The sequence below is a fragment of the Somniosus microcephalus genome, unplaced genomic scaffold (assembly GCF_052327205.1).
Source record: "Somniosus microcephalus isolate GS21.2 unplaced genomic scaffold, FLI_Smic_1.0 unresolved_chr8, whole genome shotgun sequence".
NCBI lineage: Eukaryota > Metazoa > Chordata > Chondrichthyes > Squaliformes > Somniosidae > Somniosus > Somniosus microcephalus.
This window is the reverse complement of record NW_028225186.1, coordinates 36,171,896-36,194,117: the sequence shown is the minus strand read 5'-3', so window position 1 is coordinate 36,194,117 and position 22,222 is coordinate 36,171,896. Positions and strand designations below refer to the sequence as shown.

The following is a 22,222-nucleotide window of genomic DNA, read 5'->3' as shown; positions in this document are numbered from 1 at the left end:
TCTCTTTGACCAAGCTTTTGGTCACCTGCCCTAATTTCTCCTTATGTGGATTGTTGTCAAATGTTTTGTCTGAAAATACTCCTGTGCAGCGCCTTATGACGTTTTACTACGTTAAAGTTGCTATATAAATGCAAGTTGTTGTTGGTAATGGTGGTGGCGGATTCGGTGATGGTCATGCTGTTGAATGTGAAGGGGCGGTGGTTAGACTTTCGCTTGTTGGAGCTGGCCATTGCCTGGCACTTGTGTTGGCTGTTGTCATGTGTGGCACACAGTGACATATGTACAGTATTTGCCGATCGGATAGTGTATGATTGACAACTGCAGGTTATATGCTGAAAGATTAATGCAGGAATTTGTCAGCTAGAGTCTCGAAAATATAAGCTTATACACATAAGCATAACCTGATGGCCGGTTAGCTCAGTTGGTTAGAGCATGGTGCTAATAACGCCAAGGTCGTGGCTTCGATCTCTGTACGGGCCATTTGATTTTTGGTAGAGAGGGTAGTTTCTTGATTTTGTTATTTGTTGAAAAGTTTGGATGGAAACTCACACGGGACCTGCAATACTTTGAAGCAAAGCTTGAAATCCTGAGTTCTGACCTGCGGAGCGTTTCCAACATTAAATGAACAATTCCAGATCCATCAGGATTTCTCGTATTTCAATCAGTGAATGGTTCACAGCTGCTGATTGGTTTGGAGTGCAAAGAATTGAACTGAAATAAATACAATCCCGGGGTTTAATCACTCATTATTAACATACCGCCAGAAACAGACCGTTCAGTCCAACCAGTCCATGCCGCCGTTTATGCTTCACTCGAGCCTCCTCCAGTCTTTCCTCATCTAAATCTATCAGCATAACCCTCTATTCACTTCTCCCTCATTTGCGAACCTAGCCTCCCCTTAAATGCATCTAAACTATTCGCTTCAACCACTCCCTGTGGTAGCGAGTTCCACATTCTCACCACTCTCTGGGTAAAGAAGTTTCTGCTGAATTCCCGATTGGATTTCTTGCTGACTATATTACATTGATGGCCTCTAGTTATGCTCTTCCCCACAAGTGGAAACATTCTCTCTATATTCACTCTGTAAAAACCTTTCATAATTTTAAAGATCTCGATTAGCTCACTTCTCAGCCTTCTTTTTTCAAGAGAAAAGGGACCCAGCCTGTTAATCCTTTCCTGATATGTAAACCTTCGCATTTCTGGTATCTTCCTTGTAAATCTTCTCTGCAGCCTTGGTCTAACCAAGGTTTGTTACTGGTTTAGCATAATTTCCCTACTTTTCAATTGTATCCCTCTAGAAATAAACCGTTGTGCTTGGTTTGCTTTATATATGGCCTTGTTAACCTGTGTAACAACTTTCAGTGATTTGTGTATTTGTACTCCGAGATCCCTCTGTTCCTCTACCCCACCTAGACTCGCACCCTCCAAGAAATAAGTGACCTCCCTATTCTTCCGAACATAATGAAATACGTCACACTTATTTGTGTTCAAATTCATTTGCCAATGCTATGCCCATTCTGCAACTTTATTAATGTCCTCCTGTAACTTGTTGCAGTCCTCCTCAGTATTGACTATCCCCCCCAATTTGGTGTCATCTGCAAATTTATAAATTGTGGTTCTGATTACTAAGTCTAAATCGTTAATATAAATTGCGAACAGCAGTGGCTCCAGCTCTGATACTTGTGGAACACCACTACCCACCTTCTGCCACTGTGAATAAGCAACCCGGTAGTTGGACTATCTGCCTTCTCTCCTTAAACCAGCCAGCATTCCAGTCCGCTACTTCTCGCCTGACTCTGAATTCTCTGACCTTGTTCATCAGTCTATTATGGGGTACATTATCGAAGGCCTTCTGAAAATCCAGATAAATTACATCTACTGCATTACCATTGTCTACTCTCTCTGTTGGTTTGGAGTGCAAAGAATGAGACAGAAATGACATCGGCCATCTCCAGTTCCCTGCTCCCCTCACCCACTCCAACCTAACTCCCACTGAACTTGCAGCACTCCGTTCTCTCCGATCCAACCCTAACATTGTCATTAAACCTGCTGACAAAGGTGGTGCTGTTGTTGTTTGGAGTCTGAACGGCAACTCTCTGACACCTCCTCCCACCTTCCCCTGGACCATGACCCCACTACTGAACATCAAGCAATTGTTTCCAAGACTGTCACTGGCCTCATCTCCTCTGGAGATCTTCCCCCCATGGCCGCCAACCTCTCAGTTGCTCAACACTGCACTGCCCACTTCTGCATCCTTCCCAAGATCCACAAACAGGACTGCCCTGGTTGACCAATTGTTGCACCCTGTTCTTGCTCCACAGAACTGATTTCTTCCTATCTTCACTCTGTTTTTTCTCGACTTGTCCAGTCCCTTCCCACCTACATGTGCGACTTTTCCAACACCCTCCATATTTTAACAGTTTACAGTTTCCTGGCCCCAAATGTCTCCTTTTCACTCTGGATGTCCATTCCCTCTACACCTCCATCCACCACCAGGACGGCGTTAAGCGGCTCCACTTCTGCCTTGAACAGAGGCCTCACCAGTCCCCATCCACCACCGCCCTCGTCCGCCTGGCTGCACTTGTTCTCACATTGTACAACTTCTCCTTTGATTCCACTCACTTCCTCCAAATTAAAGGTGTTGCTATGGGTACCTGCATGGGCCCTAGCTATGCCTGCCTTTTTGTGGGATATGTGGGACATTATTAGTTCCAGTCCTACTCAGGTCCCTCTTTTTCCGGTACATCGATGACTGTATTGGTGCTGTTTCCTGCACTCGCCCTGAACAAGATAATTTCTTTCATTTTGCTTCCAAATTCCACCCTTCCCTCACCTTCACATGGTCCATATCCGACTCTTCCCTTCCCTTCCTCGACTTCTCTGTCTCCATTTCTGGGGATAGGCTATCGACCAAAATCCACTATATGCCCACTGACTCCCACTCCTACCTGGACCACACGTCCTCCCACCGCGCTTGCTGTAAGGACTCATAGAAACATAGAGACATAGAGACATAGAAGATAGGAGCAGGAGTAGGCCATTCGGCCCCTCGAGCCTGCTCCAACATTCAATGAGATCATGGCTGATCATCCAAATTCAGTACCCTGTCCCTGCCTTCTCCCCATATCCCTTGGTCCCATTTACTTAAAAAATATATCTAACTCCTTCTTGAATATATTTAATGAATTTGACTCCACTGTCTCCTGTGGTAGAGATTTCCAGAGGTTCACCACTCTCTGGATGAAGAAATTCCTCCTCATCCCTGTCCTAAATGGCTTACCCCTTATCCTTAGACTGTGATCCCTGGTTCTGGAATCCCCGGCCATCGGGAACATCCTTACTGCATCTAGTCTGTCTAGTCCTGTTAGTATAGTATAAGTATCAATGAGATCACCTCTCATTCTTTTAAACTCCAGCGAGTATAAGACCAATCGACCCAATCTCTCCTCATACATCATTCCTGCCATCCCAGGTATCAGTCTGGTGAATCTTCACTGCTCTCACTCCATGGCAAGAACATCCTTCCTCAGATAAGGTAACCAAAACTGCACACAATGCTCAAGATGTGGTCTCAGCAAGGCCCTGTACAAATGCAGCAAGACATCCTTGTTCCTGTACTCAAACCCTCTCGCTACGAAGGCCAACATACTATGTGCCTTCTTAACCGCCTGCTGCACCTGCATGCTTACCTCAGCGACTGGTGCACAAGGACAACCAGGTCTAGTTGCACTTCACCTTCTCCCAATCTATTGATGTTCAGATAATAATCTGCCTTCCTGTTTTTGCCACCAAAGTGGACAACCTCGCCTTTATCCAGAATATACTGCATCGGACATGCTTCTTCCCAATCACCCAACCTGTCCAAGTCATACTGGAGTTTCTCGGCATCCTCCTCACATGCCCACCCAGCTTTGTGTCATCTGCAAACTTGGAGATGTTACATCAAGTTCCCTAGTCTAGATCATTAATATATATTGTGAATAACTGGGGTCCTAGCACCGATCCCTGCGGTACCCCACTAGTCACTGCCTGCCACTTGGAAAAAGACCCATTTATTCCAACTCTTTGCTTCCTGCCTGCCAACCAGTTATATATCCAAGTCAGTACCTTGCCCCCAATCCCATGTGCCTTAACTTTACACGCTAATCTCTTATGCGGGACCTTATCGAAAGCCTTCTGAAAGTCCAAAAACATCACATGCACATAGCATTTTCCCCACTACCGATGTCAGGCTTACCGGTCTATAATTCCCCGTTTTCTCTCTACCACCTTTTTTGAATAGTGGGGTAACATTAGCTACCCTCCAATCCATGGGAACTGTTCCAGAGTCTATCGAATTTTGGAAGATGACCAACAATGCATCTACTATTTCTAGGGCCACTTCCTTAAGTACACTAGGATGTAGATTATCAGTCCCTGGGGATTTATCCATTCCATTCTATTCCTTTCTCCCAGTTTCTCTGTCTCCATTGCATCTGTTCTGATGATTCCACCTTCCATACCAGTGCTTCCGGTATGTCTTCCATTATCCTCAACTGAGGATCCCCCTCTACCATGGTTGACATGACACTCGACCAAGTCCATTCCATTTCCCGCACTACTGCTCTCACCCCTTCCGCTCACTCCCAGAAACATGATAGGGTTCCCCCCTTGTCCTCTCCTATCACCCCACCCGCCTCCACATTCAACGGATTATCCTGCACCATTTCCACCACCTCAAGCAAGATCCCACCACCAAACACATCTTCCCCTCCCCCCTTTCAGCATTTCGAAGGGACCGCTCTCTCCATGACAGCCTGGTCCACTCCTCTATCACCGCAACACCCCTTCTCCTTCGCCCGGCACCATCCCATGCAAGTGCAGGAGATGCAACACCTGCCCTTTTACCTCCTTCCTTCCCATCGCCCAGGGCACCAAACACTCCTTCCAGGTGAATCAGTGATTACTTGTACTTCTTACAATTTAGTATACTGTATTCGCTGAATCTACATTGTGACACCAAATGCAGATTGGGTGCCCGCTTTGCAGAACAGTCGGCAAGTGTGACCCCGAGCTTCCGGTCGCCTGTCACTATAATTATCTGCTCCACTCCCTCTCTGATCTCTCCTTCCTTGGCCTGTTACACTGTTCCAATGAAACTCTACGTAATCTCGAGGAACAGCACCTCATCTTTCTATTAGGCACCTTACAGCCTTCTGGACTTAATATCGAGTTCAACAATTTCAGACTATAAATTGGCCGCTGTATTTCTTTTATTTTTTTTAATTGGTTCTCATGTTTCCTCACATGACAGTTGTTAATGTTTCTGCCATAATCATTCACACCTCATCTTGAGCCATCTTTTCATCGTTAACTTGTCCTATTACCTCTCCTTTTGCCTTGCACCATCGTCCCTTTTGTAAGTCAATCTCTCCTGCCTTCCATTCTATCACAGACATTCCCTTTGGTCTTACCTCGCCTCCACCCACCCCTGCTTAAAAATCCCTCTTCCCTAACCTTTTCCAGTTCTGACGAAGGGTTCGACCTGAAAAGTTAACTCTGTTTCTCCCTCACTCGATGCCGCCTGACCTGCTGAGTGTTTCCAGCATTCTCTGTTGTTATTGAAATGCACACAATGACGGAGTTTAATCACTCATTATTAGGATTTGTTTATTGAACATTTATGTGGCCGCGTGGCCTAATGGATAAGGCGTCTGACTTCGGTGTAAATTCTGTATGCCATCAGAAGATTGCAGGTTCGAGTCCTGCCGTGGTCGTTTTACACACTTTTTAATTCGTGTTCAGCTTTAGAAAACCAAACCGTGTTTCCACCCTTTTCCTTCCAAACATTGCAGGGTTCTTTATTAAATGGAATTTTTACGTGCTGTCTTATGTGTAAATTTCTCACTGATCTTTGCAAATAGTTTCAAACAAATCCACAATTTCTAATTGATGACAAATTAGTGTTTCCAATTGGAACAACAGCTTTGGGTTAATCAGTGTCATAACGTGCAGTGGAGGGAATTCTGATCAGTTTCGGGGCCAGTGATCTCCACAGGGAACCGATGAAATTAAATAAAGAATTTGTAGTACAATCGCTGCAAGCAGGGTTTGAATCCTTCGCAGGAAAACCTCGATTAGATTTGTAAGTCCAACGCCTTAACCACTCGGCCATCGCAGCTTCGCAGATGCAACCTTTAAACAGTGAAATGACCTGTGCAATCTATTAGACAACTGCCCTGCACAATATGAATGGAAGGAAGTTGTGTGACAGCTGTACAGAGGCCTGGTTAGGCCACTGTGTACAGTTCTGCGCACTGCACCTTAGAAAGGATATATTGACCTGGGAGGGAGTGTGGTGCACATTCACGAGTGTGTTACCAGGGCTCCAAGGGTTAGGCTATGAGCAGAGATCACATAATCTAGGCTTGTATTCCCTGGAATATTGAAGATTAAGGGCAGAGATCATAGAAATACAGACATTTTCGCCAGAGAAGGAGGCCATTCGGCCCATCGTGTCTTTGCCGGACGAAAAGGAGATATTTTGCCTGATCCCACTTTCCAGCTCTGGGTCTGTAGCCCTGTAGGTTACAGCACTTCAAGTACATGTCCATAGTGCTTTCTATTCATGTGATCGGTAGTGACTTCCAGATCCGCTCCACTCTCTGTGTGAAAATGGTTCTTGTCAACTCCTCTTTAATCATTTTACCAGTTACTTTAAATCTACGCCCCTGATCATTGACATTTCTGCTAAGGGAAATAGGTCCTTCCTATCCACTGTATCTAGGCCCCTCAGAATTTTATGCACCTCAATTATGTTTCCCCTCCACCTCCTCTGCTCCAAAGATAACAACACAACCCTATCCAATCTTTACTTACAGCTAAAATTTTCCAGTCCTGGCAACATCCTAGTAAATCTCCTCTGTACCCTCTCTAGGGCAATAACATCTTTCCTGTACTGTGGTGACCAAAACTGTCTGCAGTACTCTAGCTGTGGCCTAACTAGTGATTTATAATGTTCATACATAACCACACTGTTCTTGAATTCTATGCCTTGGTAATAGAAACATAGAAACATAGAAGATAGGAGCAGGAGTATGCCGTTCGGCCCCTCGAGCCTGCTCCGCCATTCAATCCGATCATGGCTGATCATCCAAATTCAGTACCCGGTCCCTGCTTTCTCCCCATACCCCTTGATCCCTTTAGCCTTAAGAAATATATCCAACTCCTTCTTGAATATGTTTAATGAATTGGCCTCTACTGCGTTCTGTGGTAGAGAATTCCACAGGTTCACCACTCTCTGGGTGAAGAAATTCCTCCTCATCTCTGTCCTAAATGGCTTACCCCTTATCCTTAGTCTCTGACCCCTGGTTCTGGATTCACCGACCATCGGGAACATCGTTCCTGCATCTAGTCTGTCCAGTCCTGTCAGAATTTTATACGATTCAATGAGATCCCCTCTCATTCTTCTAAACTCCAGTGAGTATAAGCCCAATCGACCCAATCTCTCCTCATACATCATTCCTGCCATCCCAGCTATCTGCCTGGTGAATCTTTGCAGAACTCCTTCCATGGCAAGTATATTCTTCCTCAGATAAAGCGACCAAAACTGCACATAATACTCAAGATGTGGTCTCACGAAGGCCCTGTACAAGTGCAGCAATACGACATTGTTCCTGTACTCAAACCCTCTCGCTATGAAGGCCAACATACCATTTGCCTTCTTAACCACCTGCCGCCTAATAAGGGAAAATATTCCCTAGGACTTTTTAACCAATAATAAAAACAAACTGCTGGAAAAATTCAGCAGCTCATCTGAAATAAAAACAGAAAATGCTGGAAATATTCAGCAGGCAACCTGAAATAATTTCCAATACTTTTTGTTTTTATTTCAGATTCCAGCATCCGCAGTCTTTTGCTATTGCCTCCTTAACCACCTTATCTACCTGCACTGTTACCTTCATGGACCTGTGGATATGCACTCCAAAGTCCCTCTGTTCTTTTACGCTTCTCTATATCCTACCATTTATTGTGTATTCCTTTGTCCTGTTAGCCCTCTCCTAATGGATTACCTCTCACTTCTACGAATTGAATTCCATTTGCCACTTTTCTGCCCACCTGACCAATTCATTGATAATGTACTGCAGTCTGGAGCTTTCTTCCTCACTAAAAACCACACGGACAACATTTATATAACATCGGCAAACTTCTTAATCCTACATTGAATTCTAAATCAGTGATATATAACACAAAAAGCTCGGGACCTAGTACTGAGCCCTCCCGAATCCCACTGAACAGCCTTCCAGTCAAAAAACACCCATCGACCACTACCCTTTGCTTCGAACTTGTCACTTTCCTTGGATCCTTTGGGCGTTTACCTGTCTTACCCTCTGCCATGTGGGCAGACCCTGATATTTAGGATAGTGAAGGTAATTGATAGATTAGACAGAGGGAAACGTTTTCCGCTGGGGCAAGGGATGGGGGATGGGGGGTGGAGGCTGGTGTGGGGGGCAGTGGGGGGGGGGGTGGGGGCTGGTGTGGGGGGCAGTGGGGGGGGGTGGGGGGGGGGGCTTGTGTGGGGGGCAGTGGGGGGGGGTGGGGGCTGGTGTGGGGGGCAGTGGGGGATGGGGGGTGGGGGCTGGTGTGGGGGGCAGTGGGGGGGGGGGGTGGTAGAGTCTAGGTCAAGGGGACCAAACCTTAAAATAGGAACCAGGCAGTTCAAGAGAGAAATTAGGAAACATTTCTTCATACAAAGAAAGGTCGAACTATGGAAGTCCCTCCCACAAAAGGCATTTGTTGCTGGATCATTTAATGATTGTATATCTGAGATCGATAGACTTTTGCTGGACCAGGGTATTAGGGGAAAATAATAGACTTGTTTAACAAAAATTGCTATTAATATAAGTATACTTTAAAAATGATGGCGAATGTGCCCCACCTGGTGGGTTAACAGGCACGGTGCATGTAAGCAGGTCTGCAGTGTAAGTAAAGGCGAGTGTGCACGGTTCATGTTAGAGAGTCTGCTTCTTTACAGAAAACTGAAGGCTGCCTGTGGTTCATCAATTCAGGAAGTTCCTAACCATCAGCTTTTTTGGACTGAATGATGCAAACGACTTGCTTGTCCCAGTACGAAAGTGATTCATTGTGTGTGTGTTTAAAAGGGATCAACTGTCAGTCCGGTTTCATTCTGTGTCTGTTTAAAAGGGATCTACTTTCAGTCCCGGATCATTCTGTGTCTGTTTATAAGGGATGCGCTGTCAGTCCTGGATCATTCTGTGTCTGTTTAAAAGGGATGTGCTGTCAGTCCCGGATCAGTCTGTGTCTGTTTAAAAGGAATGTGCTGTCAGTCCCGGATCATTCTGCGTCTGTTTAAAAGGGATGTGCTGCCAGACCCGGATCATTCTGTGTCTGTTTAAAAGGAATGTGCTGTCAGTCCCGGATCACTCTGTGTCTGTTTAAAAGGGATGTGCTGTCAGTTCTGGAGCACTCTGTGCCTGTTTAAAAGGGATGCGCTGTCAGTTCTGGATCATTCTGTGTCTGTTTAAAAGGGATGTGCTGTCAGTCCCGGATCATTCTGTGTCTGTTTAAAAGGGATGTGCTGTCAGTCCCGGGTCATTCTGTGTCTGTTTAAGATGGATGTACTGTCAGTCCCGGATCATTCTGTGGCTGTTTAAAAGGGATGTGCTGTCAGTCCCGGATCATTCTGTGTCTGTTTAAAAGGGATGTGCTGTCAGTCCCGGGTCATTCTGTGTCTGTTTAAGAGGGATGTACTGTCAGTCCCGGATCACTCTGTGTCTGTTTAAAAGGGATGTGCTGTCAGTCCCGAATCATTCTGTGTCTGTTTAAGAGGGATGTACTGTCTGTCCCGGATCACTCTGTGTCTGTTTAAAAGGGATGTGCTGTCAGTCCCGGATCATTCTGTGTCTGTTTAAAAGTGATGTGCTAACAGTCCCGGATCATTCTGTGTCTGTTTAAAAGGGATGTGCTGTCAGTCCCGGGTCATTCTGTGTCTGTTTAAGAGGGATGTACTGTCAGTCCCGGATCATTCTGTGTCTGTTTAAAAGGGATGTGCTGTCAGTCCCGGATCATTCTGTGTCTTTTTAAAAGGGATGGTCTGTCAGTCCTGGGTCATTCTGTGTCTGTTTAAGAGGAATGTGCTGTCAGTCCCAGATCATTCATTGTCTGCTTATGAGGGATGTACTGTCAGTCCCGGATCATTCTGTGTCTGTTTAAATGGGATGTGATCTTCGTACAGATCAGGTCAGTCCCGGGCCATTTCAAAATCATGAGCGGTCTAGTCAAAGCAGATAAAGGCTCGAAGGTGCAAATGGCCTAGTCCTGCTCGTATATCTTATATTCTTATGTTATGTTAAGTAGATAGATAGAATCTGTTCTGATTGCCAGAAGGGTCGAAAGCCGGAGGACAGAGATTTAATGTGACATGCAAAAGATGCAAAGGTGACATGTGGAAAAACATTTTTACGCAACGCGTGGTTAGTAACTGGAAAGGGTGACGGAGGCAGATTCAGTCGTGGCCTTCAAAACGGAATTGGATAAGTACCTGATTGAGCAAAAATTGCAGAGCTATGGGGAACGGTCAGGTGTGCGGATGGGACTAGCTGAAGTGCTCGTGCAGAGAGCCAGCGCGGGCTTGATGGACCGAATGTCCTCCTTCTGTGCTGAAACCATTCTATGATTCTACGATTCTATGATCATTCTGTATCTGTGTCTGTTTCAAAGAGATGTATTTTCAGCTGCGATATCTGAATGGTTGCGGCGTTGGTCTCTAAGTTCAATGTGATTTAGGCGTGATGGTTTGAACCCTGTTTGAAGTGAATCTGTTCATTAATTTGAAATAACAAACACCTTCATTAATTTAAAGAATTTAAAAGGTCACCTCTCAGCCTCCTGTTTCCATAAAAAAGAACTCCAGCCTGTTCAGCGTTTCCTGATATTTATCCCCTCTCAGTTCTGGTATCATCCTTCTCAATCTTCTTTGCACCTTCGCCAGATCTCTACTTTTTTTGTAAAATGGAGACCTGAACTTTGCAAAGTATCCTAAGTGCCATCTAACCATGGTTCTATATACTTTTAACTTAACTTCTCTGCTTATGAATGGACAAGTTTCCCCGTGCTGTGTGCTGTTTGCTGCCGGACTTTTGGACAGAGAGACACAGACAGAGACAGTGAGACAGAGAGAGCGAGAGAGACAGAGAGAGAGACAGAGAGAGAGAGAGTGACAGAGAGAGCGAGAGAGACAGAGAGAGAGACAGAGACAGAGACAGACAGAGAGAGAGAGAGACAGAGAGAGAGACAGAGAGAGACAGAGAGAGAGACAGACAGAGCGAGTGAGACAGAGAGAGGGAGTGAGAGAGAGTGAGAGTCGTCATTTTGGTCATGGTTCGCTGGAGAAATGGTGCCGCAAAACCACGAGATTTGGGATTGATCGGATTAATTTACATGTCAAGTTCAATCCTACTATCACAGTGTGGGACAGTGCAGAGGGAGGCCATTCGGCCCATCTTGCATGTGACGGCTCTTTGGTGGAGTTATCCAATTAGTAATACTCCCCTGCTCTTTCCCCATAGCCATGTACATTTTCCCGTCAAGTATTTTATCCATTTCCCTTTTGAAAGTTACTATTGAATCTGCTTCCACCACCCATTCCAGATCATAACGACTCGCTGCTTAAAAATTTATTCTCACATGGCGCCTCTGGTTCTTTGGCCAGTCATCTTAAATCTGTGTCCTCTGGTTACCAACACTTCTATCACTGCAAACAGTTTCTCCTCATTTATTCTATCAAAACCATCATGATTTTGAACAACTCTTGATCTCTCTGCTCTAAGAAGAACAACCCCTTATAAGGGGGAGGGTGGGCTCAGGTAAGGGCAAGTTTATAATCCAAAGGGAAAAGTCAAGGCTGTAGAACAGATGAGCAATTGAGGTAAAATCAAGCAGATTCTGTCAGGAAGGGACAGAGAGTTTATAACCTGTAATAGGGCAGTACTGCCGAAGACCACATTAGGGTAAAATAATAAAAAGTTATAACTAATGTCACACAAAATTGTCATTGCACAACAGATGAATTAATGGCACAAATAGAAATAATTGGCTTTGATCCAGTAGCCATTACTGAGACGTGGTTTTAGGGTAAACAAGGTTGGGAGCAAAATCTTCCAGGGTACTTGACTTTTAGAAACGATAGGCAAAATGGAAAAGGAGGCGGGTAGCCAGCTAATAAAGGGTGAGATAAAGCCAGTAGTGAGAAAATCCCAGAAAATCAGTATGTAGAATCAGTATGGGTGGTGCTCAGGAATAACAAATGGTAGAAAGCAGTTGTGGGATCAGTTTAAAGCCACCGTAACAGTAATCATGATGTTGGACAGATTTTACATCAGGAAATTAGAGGAGCAAGTAACAAGGGTAAGGCAATAATCATAGGAGACATTACTGTTCATGTAGACTGGACAAAGAAAATTGACAGAAGTAGTATAGCGGACGAATTCATTTCATTCGAAACAGCTTTCTACAACAATATTTCGAGGATAGAACTAGGGAACAGGTTAATTTAGATCTTGTATTGTGCAATAAGACAGAGCTAATTAGTAACCTTATCAGAAAGGATCCTTTGGAGAAGATTGCTCATAATATGATAGAATTTCATATTACGTTTGAGAATGATGCCATTAAGTCAGAAACTAGGGGCTTAAATTTAAGCAAAGTGAGTTACGGAGTTATATGGGGCGAGTTGGCTAAGGTAGATTGTGTAATTAGAGTAAAATATATAACGGTATATAAGCAATGGCAATCATTTAAAGACATAATTCAGAATTCTCAACGAATATACATTCCCTTGAGGAATAAAAACGACACTGGAAAAGTGGTCAAGCATGGCTAACTGGAGAAGTTCGTGATAGTATTTGATTTTAAAAAAAGGTTTACAATGTTACAAAAATAATAGTCAGCCTGAGCATTGGGAATGTTTTGAAAATCAGCAAATGATGGCCAAGTGATTGATAAAGAGGGAGAAAATAGAATTAGAGTAAATTAGCAAGACATTTAAAAACAGATTGTAAGAGCTTTAATTGTGTAAATAGGAAGAGATTATTGAAATTAAAGGTGGGTCCCTTAGAGGCAGAGACAAGATAAATTATAACGTGGAGTAAGGGAATGGCATGACGTGGATCAACATATTGTATCTGTCATTGCAGTAGAAGACACAAAGAACATAGCTCAAGTTATGTGGAACCAAGAGTCTAATTAGATCGAGGAACTTAAAGTATTTAATATTAGTAAAGCAAAAGACCTGGAGAAATGAAAGGGGCAAAAAGCTGACAAATGCCCGGGACTTGATGGCCTGCATCCTTCGGTTTTAAAACAGGTGGCTGCAGAGAGATTGCGTGCATTGGCTTTGATCTTCCAGAATCCCCTAGATTCTAGAACGGTCCCCGTGGACTGGAAGGTAGCAAATGTTACCCCGCTGTTCAAGAAAGGTGGGAGAGGGAAAAAAGAGAACATTAGACCAGTTAGACTGACATCATTAGTAGGGAAAATGCTGGAATCCATTATTAAGGACGTGGTAGGAGGGCACTTGGAAAATCAGAAGAAATTAGGCGGAGCCAACATTGTTTTATGAAAGAGAAATCGTGTTTCACACAGCAATCAGAATTTTTTGATTGTGTAACTATTGGGGTAGACAAGGGGGAACCAGTGGATGTAATATATTTGGATTTTCAAAAGGCGTTCAATAATGTGCCACTCAACAGGTTGTTACATGTGCTCATTGGATTGGGGGGTAATATAGTAGCATGGATTGATGATTGGTTAACGGACAGAAAGCAGAGAGCAGGAATAAACGGGTGACTTTCACAATGGCAGGTTGTAACTGGTGGAGTGCTGAAAGATCAGTGCTTGATCCTCAGCCATTTACAATCTATATCAATGACTTAGATGAGGGGCCGAGTGTAATATATTCAAGTTTGCTGATGATACAAAGATAAGTGGGCAAGGATGCTGTGAGGAGAAAGCAAATAGGTTGCAAAGGAATATAGACTGGTTAAGTGAATATGCAAGAAGTTGTCAGATGAAGTATAATGTGGGGAAGTGTGATATTATCCACTTTGCTAGGACGTATGGAATTACAGTAGATTTTTTTAATGGTGAGAAAGTAGTGAGTTTTCGGATTCAGAGGCATTTGGATGTCCTTCTACAAGAATCACAGAACGTTAATATTCAGCTACAGGAAGCAATTTGGAACGTAAATGGGATTTTAGCCTTTAGAACAAGGGCATTGCAGTACGAGAGTAAGGATGCCTTGCTGCAATTATTTAGGGCTTTGCTGAGAACACATCTAGAGCACTATGTGCACTTATTGTTAACCTTACCAAAGGAAGGATATAGTTGCCTTGGAGGGTGTGGAATGAATGTTCACTAGATTGATTTCTGGGAAGGGAGGGCTGCCAGATGAGGAGAAATTGAGTAGAATGGGCCTATTTTTACTGGCGTTTAGAAGAATGAGAGATGATCTCATTCAAATGTGTATAATTCTTAAAGTGCTTGACAGCGTAGATGCTGAGCGGCTGTTTGCCCTGATTGGAGAGTCAAGAACTAGGGGGCAGAGTCTCAGGATAAGGGGTCGGCCATTTGGGACTGAGATGGGGAGAAATTTCTTCACCCAGAGGGATTTGAATCGTTAGAATTCTCTAACCCAGAGGGCTGAGGATGTTCAGTCAATTAGTACATTCAAGACTGACATCGATAGATCTTAGGGCACTAAGGGAACCATGAGATAGGGGATAGCACGGGAAAGTGGCATTGATGTATAAGTTCAACCATGATCTTACTGAATGTCGGTGCAGGCTGCACGGAGCGTATCGTCTGCTCCTGCTTCTATTTAATATAAGTTTGTGTTCCGTGACTCACAGCACTCCAATTTTGAACAGGCACGGGGTGACCTGGGACTGAGAGCTACCCCATTTTAAGAAGACACAGAATGATCTAGAATGACAGTAAACCCGTGTCAAACAGATTCAGAATGTTCCATGACTAACAGCAAACCTCTTTAAAGCAGACACGGAATGATCAAAGAATGATTCACGTAATGTGACCTGAGACAAAGAAGTCGTTTGCAGCTGTCAATCAAAACACATTTGGAAGGAACATTCTACATTTACTGAACCAGAAACAGCCTTCAGCTGTCAGTCAACCCTGCCCCGCCTACACCACCTGCACCATTCAGAGAGACAGAGACTGTCAGAGAACTTCCAGAATTCAGTGCTGACCCTGTTAAACTGACCAGCTCCTCACACAGAACCCCGGTGTCATAAACACGGAGCGTTTTCACTGAACCCCTTAAAATACAGTCTTTAAATTGAGAAAAACCTCAAAGTTCATCACAATTCGGCTGAATGGCAGAAAAGTTAATAACGTTTTCACCATCACTCGGTAACCCCCTTAGACATTCCTTCCACCCATAGAATAAATTATCTGCTGTAAGAATTGCTCATTTTTCCCCACTGAGTTGAATTATTTCAGTGTCAGGAACTTAATGTCTTCATAAGCATTTTACTAAAAAATAAGAAAAATTACTCAAACACAAGCACGTTAACGGTTGAAGGCATCACACTGTCTGCATTAATCCACCAGAGGACGCTCTTGCATTCGCACTTGTACTGCAGATCGGCTAACATGCAATGTGCACCTTAGCCCAGCAGGGGACGCACATTCGTGGTTACTTTTTCTGCAGGCCCGCGAACGTGCACCGTTAGCATTAGACCAGCAGGGGGCGCATGCTGCCATTACTTATACTGTCGACCGGCTAACGTACACCATTCGCATAAGACCAGCAGGGAACGCACACTTGCTGTTACATATAATGCAGTCCTGTTAACATGCACCGCGCAACTTGGTCCCGCATGGGGTGCGCACACATACCGTTACTTGTATTCAACATAGAAACATAGAAACATAGAAGATAGGAGCAGGAGTAGGCCATTCGGCCCCTCGAGCCTGCTCCGCCATTCAATCAGATCATGGCTGATCATCCAAAGTCAGTACCCTGTCCCTGCCTTCTCCCCATATCCCTTGATCCCCTTAGACTTAAGAAATATATTTAACTCCTTCTTGAATATATTTCGTGATTTGGCCTCAACTGCCTTCTGTGGGAGTGAATTCCACAGATTCACCACTCTCTGGGTGAAGAAATTCCTCCACATCTCTGTCCTAAATGGCTTACCCCTTAACTTTAGACTGTGACCCCTGGTACTGGACTCCCCCGCCAACGGGAACATCCTTCCCGCATCTAGTGTCTCTAGTCCTGTTAGAATTTTATAATTTTCAATGAGATCCCCTCTCATTCTTCTAAACTCCAGCGAGTATAAGCCCAATCGACCTAATCTCTCCTCATACGTCATTCCTGCCATCCCAGGAATCAGCCTGGTGAATCGTCGCTTCACTCCCTCCATGGCAAGATCATCCTTCCTCAGAACTGCACAGAGTACTCAAGTCGTGGCCTCACCAATTCCCTGTACATTTGTAGCAGGACTGCCCTGCTTTTTATCTCCAACACATTTGCAATAAAGGCCAACATTTCATTTGCCTTTTTGACTCCTTGCTGTACCTGCATGCTAACGTTTTTGTGCTTCATGCACAAGGACACCCAGGTCCCTCTGAACTGTAGCATTTTGTAATCACTCCATTTAAATAATAATTCGTTATTTTATTTTTCCCACATTATTCTCCATCTGCCAAATGTTTGTCCACTCACATAGCCTGTCTATATCCCTATGCAGATTATTTGAGTCCTTTGCACAACTTGCTTTCCCACACATCCGCAAACTTGGCTACATTACACTCGGTCCCTTCATCCAAGTCATTAATGTAGAGAGTAGCATAGTTGAGGCCCCAGCACTGATCCCTGTGGCACCCCACTAGTTACCGCTCACCAACCGGAAAATGATCTATTTATCTCAACTCTCTGCTTTCTGTTAGTTAGCCAATTCTCTATCCATGCTAATATATTATGCCCAAATCCGTGAGGTCTTATCTTATGCAGTAACCTTTTATGTGGCACGTTATCGAAAGCCTTCTGGAAATCCAAATACATCTCATCCAATTGCATCACGTTTGCCATCCTTCTCGTCACATCCTCAAAGAACTCCAGCAAAGTTGTTAAACATGATTTCCCTTTCAAAAAACCATACTGACTCTGCTTGACTGTATTATGATTTTCCAAAATAGCCTGCTACGGCTTCCTTAATGAAGGACTCCAGCCTTTTCCCAACGACAGCTGTTAGGCTAACTCGTCTATAGATTGCTGCTTTCTGCCCCATACGGGCTGTCATTAATCGCAACTTCTACAAGAAGTAACTCAGGAAGTACTACTGGACGGCCAGCTGAGGGCGCCGTCCGAGCAGTATAAATACTCGGGCGTGGGCCAAACTTGGCCAGAGACAATCTGGAAACAGGAAGCTAGTGACTGCTAACTGGACCTCCATGTTTTGTTACAAGTCGATTAAAGCCTTTCTTTATGTTCAGCCAAGTGCGTAGTGAGTCTTTATTACGTCAGTTTAATCGACTTGTTATCATCTCCACGCTTTGGGTGAATCGGAACAACCAGCTGCAACTCGAACCACAGAAAGGAACTTGGGCAAGAAACTGATCGATCCTGGAAAAACTCCTTAGACCCGCTCGTCTCAACCTGTATCCGAATGCACCTGTGGCAGCGAAGGTATGGAAGCAATGTTTTTGTACCTTTTGCAACTTTCTTGAAGAATGTGGGGTGGATGCCCCTAATAAGTTACGAATGCTTATTAACTATGTATCCCCTCATGTGTATGATTATATTGAGGACTTTATAGACTATGACGCTGCTATCGAAATTTTACAGCAGCTATATGTCAAGTCCCCAATTGAAATCTTTGCACGACACCTACTGGCCACAACTCGGCAGCAGCCGGGGAATGACTCGATGAATTGCTCCAGAAACTCCACAGGCTCAGCAAAGATTGTAACCTTAAAACGGTTACAGCTGAACAATATCAAGAGGAACTAATCTGCGATTCCTTTATCAATGGGTTTGCGTCCCCTCTTATATGTCAGCGCCTGCTGGAAAATAAAACCCTCAATTTACAGGCTGCTTATGACCAGGCGTGTTCCCTGGACTTGGCCAAGAAGAATGCAGACACTTATCTCCCACCACGTGCACGGGCAGCGGCTATCACCTGTAATTAATCTTTCGATAGGTCTCGGGCGGATGCCCCCGCTGATGATGACTCTACTCTAATGGATGACGACCCTACCCTAGAGGCCTTTGCTGATGACGACCCCGCCCTAGCAGCATCCTGGCAATCAACAAGAAAGTCTTTCTTTTGTGGAGGTATGTTCCATTACAGAAAATTTTGCCCGGCTCGTAATGCGACCTGCAATCATTGCAGCAAGAAAGGACAACGACAAGGTATGCCTGTTACGGGCCTCTGCTAACAAGAAAGGCCGCTCCTCGAAAGTATACCGGTCGAGAGCTCTTGTTAGCTTCACAGCTGCTATCTATGGAGCTGCTCCTCCCACAAGAACCACTGCTAAGGCTGCAGCTGCCGAAGGGAAAATTACCCCTCCTCCCATCACAGCTGTTTTGCCCAAAGTTTGTCCCATGCAGCCACGAAGTTTATTTAAATGGGGATACTCTAAGTGCGCTAATTGACTCCTGCAGCTCTGACAGCTTCATTAGTAAGCGGGCTGTCAGCAGGTTAAAACTGCGCATTTATCCCTCGGACAGGGAGATTGCAATGGCTCTGACGACTCTGACCACCATTTCTTCTGGCTTATCTCTTGTCAACCTCATCCTCAATGGGCGCACGTATCCCTCCACCCAGATCGGAGTATTCAAAAACTTATGTAGCGATGTGCTTCTGGGGCAGGACTTCCAGAAGCAGCACAAAAGACTCACTTTTGTGTTTGGAGGGTCGAAGCCAGAGCATACGATTTCTAAGGTGCTGTTTTGTGCGCTCTCAGCGGCCTTACTCGATGAGCCCTCCCTGCTTGCCAATCGCTCTCCCTGCTGTAAACCTATCGCCACCAAATCGCAGCGCTTTTGCCAAGACGACTGAGCATTTATTGAGGCAGAAATCTCTCACCTTTTAGCTGATGGTATTATCGAGCCGTGTTCATCTCCCTGGCGGACTCAAGTCATCGCTGTGAAAAACCCTTTAAAACAACATAAGAAACATCTGTGTAGTGATTATTCACAGACTATTAATCAATATACCGATCTGGATGGCTACCCGCTACCATGCATAGATGACATGGTCAACATCCTTGCCAAATACAAGGTATTTTCAACCTTCGATTTAAAGAGCACATACCATCCGGTACCGCTGAAATACTCTGACAAAAAGTATATGGCCTTTGAGGCCAATGGTCGGCTTTATCAGTTTCGTTGCCTTTCATTTGGGGTCACCAATGGGGTGGCCGACTTCCAACGGGCAATGGATGTCCTAGTCCAGCAAGAGCACTTGACGGATACGTTTCCGTATTTAGACAATATCACTGTTGCTGGCCATGATCAAAAGGAGCATGACACCAATTTTCAGAGAATTTTTGACGTTCTCCGTCGTCCTCACTTAACATTAAACGAATCCAAATCAGTGAAATCGGTGCCATCAGTGAACATTTTCGGCTAGTGGGTGGGCAACGGTGTTATTAAACCAGACCCAGAGCGACTTTGTCCACTTCAGGAGCTACCTCCCCCTACAAATCTCGGCTCTCTTCGTCGGTCACTTGGGGTGTTGGCTCATTATGCAAAGTGGATAGCTCACTTCTCCAATAAAATACAGCCGCTGCTTCATGCGAAGTCTTTTCCATTGGAAGCAACGGCTATTTCTCCAGTCAACCTCCTCAAACGACAGCTGGAGAAAGCCACACTTCACTCCATTGATGAAAACCTTCCTTATGTGGTCGAATGCAATGCATGGGAGGTGGCGATCTCAGCTACCTTGAATCAAGGTGGTCGACCCATTGCATTCCTATCCAGAACCTTACAGGGTAGCGTGACCCATTACCCCCCCCCCCCGTCGAGAAGGAGGTTACAGCCATCATCAAGGCTGTATGCCAATGGAATCATTTTCTTGCTCGGCGTCATTTCATGCTCATAACTGACCAGCGCTCTGTGGCCTTCATGTTGGATAACCGGAAGCGCCCGAGAATCAAAATAATAAAATTCAACTCTGGAGGATGTAGCTGGCCTCCTTTGGATATACTATCCATTGCCGACCCGGTAAACAGAATGTGGCCCCAGATACCGTCACATGGGCATTTTGCTCTTCAATGCCAACGTTGACTCTGGCGGATCTGCATATGGACTTATGCCATCCTGGCGTTACCCGTATGTTGCACTTTGTGCGCTCCAAAAATCTACCATTCTCAATGGAGGACATAAAGAAAACATGCTCCTCCTGTAGGATTTGTGCAGAACTGAAACCACAATTGTTCTGCCCATCAGATGATTTACTCATACATGCAATGCAGCCTATGCAGAGGCTCAGCGTAGACTTTAAAGGGCCATTGCCTTTGTCGATGCGGAATGCCTACTTCCTTACGATGGTAGACGAGTATTCATGCTTTCCCTTTGCTTTCTCCTGTGCTAACATGCTTACCGCTAGGGTAATTAAATGCCTGAATCAGGTCTTATCCCTTTGCGGGATGGCCAATTATATCCACATGGATCGGGGTCCCTTCTTTATGTCGAGTGAACTTAAAAGTTATCTCTCCCAATGGGGAATCGCCTCGAGTAAGATGACACCATATCACCCAATCGGTAATGGACAGGTTGACCGATACAATGCCATCATCTGGAACGCTGTCCATCTGGCACTGAGGTCACGCAACCTACCAGACCAGCAGTGGCAAACTCTGCTCCCCAACGTGTTACATTCTATCAGGCCTCTTCCCTCCACATCCACTAATGTCACACCTCATGAGCGATTCTTCAAGTTCCAGCGTCGCTCTATATATGGGACATCTCTACAATCATGGTTGATGGATCCAGGCCCAGTGCTACTCTGGAGGTTCGTCCAGACTGCCAAGAAAGTGCCTCTCATTGACGAAGTGGAGTTAACAGAGGTAAACCCCATGTATGCGCACGTGCGGTACCCCGATGGCCGTGAGTCCACCGTCTCACTCAGAGATCTGGCTCCCTCCCCAACCGGTCACACGGGTCCGAATGATGAAGGCTCCCACGAGGATGATTTCAACAATCCGCACCCTTTTGAAGATGATGCCCTACCTGGGACATTGAGGAATCTGCCGGCAGTGCTACTGGATCAACTCAGGGAGCTGAACGCTCCCCGAAGGATGGCCAGCCGAAATCAGGATGCCAGACAATCTCCGGCTACGACCCAGGATGAGGCCAGCTCTGTGCCTGTGATGACCCGCACCTGGAGTCTTGATATTCCCAGGCCTCCACAGGATGATCAAGACGACACGGACTCTACCGACTTACCAATATGGGCCAAGCGACCCAGGGATCAGGACACGGTCCGGGGAGACATGCCATCTGGTCACAAGCAGAAACCTTATTGACTACTGCTATATTTGGTCTGCCTAGTCCATTATAGGAAGACTGGACTTCCAAACCTTTTAGGGAGGAAGAATGTCATATATCGCAACTTCTACAAGAAGTAACTCAGGAAGTACTACTGAACGACAAGCTGAGGGCGCCGTCCGAGGAGTATAAATACTCGGGCGTGGGCCCAACTTGGCCAGAGACAATCTGGAAACAGGAAACTAGTGACTACTAACTAGACATCCATGTTTTGTTACAAGTCGATTAAAGCCTTGCTTTATGTACAACCAAGTGCGTAGTGAGTCTTTATTACGTCACATATATCGATATATTTGTGGATATTAAGATAATCAATGGAAATGGGGATGGGGCAGCAAAGTGGAGTTGATGTAGAAGGTCAGCCGTGATCTTATTTTATGGCGGAGCAGACTCGATGGGTAAATGTCCTACTCCTGCTCTTATTTCTTATGTTCTTATGTCCATACATCTCCCCCTGTGTTCACTGACCTGCACTTGCTCGCATTCCGTTAACCCCTTTGAACTCCTCATGTTCAAAGCCCGCCATGGCATCGCCCCTCCCTATTGCTATAACCTTCTCTAGTTCTTCTACCTTCCGAGATCTCTGCACTGCATTGATTCTGACTTTTTGCACATCCCTGATTTCCATCACCCCACCATTGGCCG

The 22,222-nt window shown here is 45.1% G+C and overlaps 1 non-coding gene across 1 annotated transcript; it reads left to right on the top strand.

The window, feature by feature from the left end:
* Window positions 1–5,666: 5,666 nt before the first annotated feature.
* On the top strand, window positions 5,667–5,756 carry trnar-ucg (transfer RNA arginine (anticodon UCG)). Its single transcript is given in 2 exon segments — window positions 5,667–5,703; window positions 5,721–5,756. It is a non-coding gene; the product is annotated as a tRNA-Arg (tRNA).
* The last annotated feature ends 16,466 nt before the right edge of the window (window positions 5,757–22,222 follow it).